Source organism: Hypomesus nipponensis, chromosome 5 (assembly GCF_054491055.1).
Source record: "Hypomesus nipponensis isolate SF chromosome 5, ASM5449105v1, whole genome shotgun sequence".
NCBI classification, from domain to species: domain Eukaryota; kingdom Metazoa; phylum Chordata; class Actinopteri; order Osmeriformes; family Osmeridae; genus Hypomesus; species Hypomesus nipponensis.
In genome coordinates, this window is record NC_140365.1 from 15,595,001 (window position 1) to 15,597,500 (window position 2,500).

The 2,500-nt window shown below is 46.9% G+C and overlaps 7 non-coding genes and 2 pseudogenes across 7 annotated transcripts; all 9 read right to left on the reverse strand.

Annotated features, from left to right (window-relative positions):
- LOC146290898 (5S ribosomal RNA) overlaps positions 1–5 on the reverse strand; it is a 109-nt pseudogene extending 104 nt beyond the window's left edge.
- Positions 6–187: 182 nt separating this feature from the next.
- LOC146290899 (5S ribosomal RNA) lies at positions 188–306 on the reverse strand. Its single transcript, XR_014758061.1, has one exon. It is a non-coding gene; the product is annotated as a 5S ribosomal RNA (ribosomal RNA).
- Positions 307–492: 186 nt separating this feature from the next.
- On the reverse strand, positions 493–611 carry LOC146290900 (5S ribosomal RNA; annotated as a pseudogene).
- A 184-nt stretch (positions 612–795) lies between these two features.
- LOC146290901 (5S ribosomal RNA) lies at positions 796–914 on the reverse strand. Its single transcript, XR_014756925.1, has one exon. It is a non-coding gene; the product is annotated as a 5S ribosomal RNA (ribosomal RNA).
- A 172-nt stretch (positions 915–1,086) lies between these two features.
- Positions 1,087–1,205, reverse strand: LOC146290902 (5S ribosomal RNA). The gene has a single exon (XR_014755926.1). It is a non-coding gene; the product is annotated as a 5S ribosomal RNA (ribosomal RNA).
- A 172-nt stretch (positions 1,206–1,377) lies between these two features.
- On the reverse strand, positions 1,378–1,496 carry LOC146290903 (5S ribosomal RNA). The gene has a single exon (XR_014757763.1). It is a non-coding gene; the product is annotated as a 5S ribosomal RNA (ribosomal RNA).
- A 174-nt stretch (positions 1,497–1,670) lies between these two features.
- On the reverse strand, positions 1,671–1,789 carry LOC146290904 (5S ribosomal RNA). Its single transcript, XR_014755927.1, has one exon. It is a non-coding gene; the product is annotated as a 5S ribosomal RNA (ribosomal RNA).
- Positions 1,790–1,975: 186 nt separating this feature from the next.
- On the reverse strand, positions 1,976–2,094 carry LOC146290905 (5S ribosomal RNA). The gene has a single exon (XR_014757149.1). It is a non-coding gene; the product is annotated as a 5S ribosomal RNA (ribosomal RNA).
- A 186-nt stretch (positions 2,095–2,280) lies between these two features.
- LOC146290906 (5S ribosomal RNA) lies at positions 2,281–2,399 on the reverse strand. Its single transcript, XR_014756926.1, has one exon. It is a non-coding gene; the product is annotated as a 5S ribosomal RNA (ribosomal RNA).
- Between the last annotated feature and the right edge of the window lie 101 nt (positions 2,400–2,500).

The following is a 2,500-nucleotide window of genomic DNA, read 5'->3' on the forward strand; positions in this document are numbered from 1 at the left end:
TACGAAATAAGTTGACAACCATAGGCTACTTATCCATATACAGATTTAGCAATTGACAATGCAAGGTAGTCTCTCTCTCTCTCTCTCTCTCTCTCTCGTGTCAAAATGAAAACAGCTTCCAGCCCCTTTCATGAAGGACTACTTGTGCATATTGCAAGATGTCAGTTTCTAAGTGAATGAGCAAAAGAGCATACAGCACCTGGTATTCCCAGGCGGTCTCCCATCCAAGTACTAACCAGGCCCGACCCTGCTCAGCTTCCGAGATCAGACGAGATCGGGCGTTGCCAGGCTGGTATGGCCGTACGAAATAAGTTGACAACCATAGGCTACTTATCCATATACAGATTTAGCAATTGACAATGCAAGGTAGTCTCTCTCTCTCTATCTCTCTCTCTCTCTCTCGTGTCAAAATGAAAACAGCTTCCAGCCCCTTTCATGAAGGACTACTTGTGCATATTGCAAGATGTCAGTTTCTAAGTGAATGAGCAAAAGAGCATACAGCACCTGGTATTCCCAGGCGGTCTCCCATCCAAGTACTAACCAGGCCCGACCCTGCTTAGCTTACGAGATCAGACGTGATCGGGCGTTGCCAGGCTGGTATGGCCGTCCGAAATAAGTTGACAACCATAGGCTACTTATCCATATACAGATTTAGCAATTGACAATGCAAGGTGGTCTCTCTCTCTCTCTCTCTCTCTCTCTCTCGTGTCAAAATGAAAACAGCTTCCAGCCCCTTTCATGAAGGACTACTTGTGCATATTGCAAGATGTCAGTTTCTAAGTGAATGAGCAAAAGAGCATACAGCACCTGGTATTCCCAGGCGGTCTCCCATCCAAGTACTAACCAGGCCCGACCCTGCTTAGCTTCCGAGATCAGACGTGATCGGGCGTTGCCAGGCTGGTATGGCCGTACGAAATAAGTTGACAACCATAGGCTACTTATCCATATACAGATTTAGCAATTGACAATGCAAGGTGGTCTCTCTCTCTCTCTCTCGTGTCAAAATGAAAACAGCTTCCAGCCCCTTTCATGAAGGACTACTTGTGCATATTGCAAGATGTCAGTTTCTAAGTGAATGAGCAAAAGAGCATACAGCACCTGGTATTCCCAGGCGGTCTCCCATCCAAGTACTAACCAGGCCCGACCCTGCTTAGCTTCCGAGATCAGACGAGATCGGGCGTTGCCAGGCTGGTATGGCCGTACGAAATAAGTTGACAACCATAGGCTACTTATCCATATACAGATTTAGCAATTGACAATGCAAGGTAGTCTCTCTCTCTCTCTCTCGTGTCAAAATGAAAACAGCTTCCAGCCCCTTTCATGAAGGACTACTTGTGCATATTGCAAGATGTCAGTTTCTAAGTGAATGAGCAAAAGAGCATACAGCACCTGGTATTCCCAGGCGGTCTCCCATCCAAGTACTAACCAGGCCCGACCCTGCTTAGCTTCCGAGATCAGACGAGATCGGGCGTTGCCAGGCTGGTATGGCCGTCCGAAATAAGTTGACAACCATAGGCTACTTATCCATATACAGATTTAGCAATTGACAATGCAAGGTGGTCTCTCTCTCTCTCTCTCTCGTGTCAAAATGAAAACAGCTTCCAGCCCCTTTCATGAAGGACTACTTGTGCATATTGCAAGATTTCAGTTTCTAAGTGAATGAGCAAAAGAGCATACAGCACCTGGTATTCCCAGGCGGTCTCCCATCCAAGTACTAACCAGGCCCGACCCTGCTTAGCTTCCGAGATCAGACGAGATCGGGCGTTGCCAGGCTGGTATGGCCGTACGAAATAAGTTGACAACCATAGGCTACTTATCCATATACAGATTTAGCAATTGACAATGCAAGGTAGTCTCTCTCTCTCTCTCTCTCTCTCTCTCTCTCGTGTCAAAATGAAAACAGCTTCCAGCCCCTTTCATGAAGGACTACTTGTGCATATTGCAAGATGTCAGTTTCTAAGTGAATGAGCAAAAGAGCATACAGCACCTGGTATTCCCAGGCGGTCTCCCATCCAAGTACTAACCAGGCCCGACCCTGCTTAGCTTCCGAGATCAGACGAGATCGGGCGTTGCCAGGCTGGTATGGCCGTACAAAATAAGTTGACAACCATAGGCTACTTATCCATATACAGATTTAGCAATTGACACTGCAAGGTAGTCTCTCTCTCTCTCTCTCTCTCTCTCTCTCTCGTGTCAAAATGAAAACAGCTTCCAGCCCCTTTCATGAAGGACTACTTGTGCATATTGCAAGATGTCAGTTTCTAAGTGAATGAGCAAAAGAGCATACAGCACCTGGTATTCCCAGGCGGTCTCCCATCCAAGTACTAACCAGGCCCGACCCTGCTTAGCTTCCGAGATCAGACGTGATCGGGCGTTGCCAGGCTGGTATGGCCGTACGAAATAAGTTGACAACCATAGGCTACTTATCCATATACAGATTTAGCAATTGACAATGCAAGGTGGTCTCTCTCTCTCGTGTCAAAATGAAAACAGCTTCCAG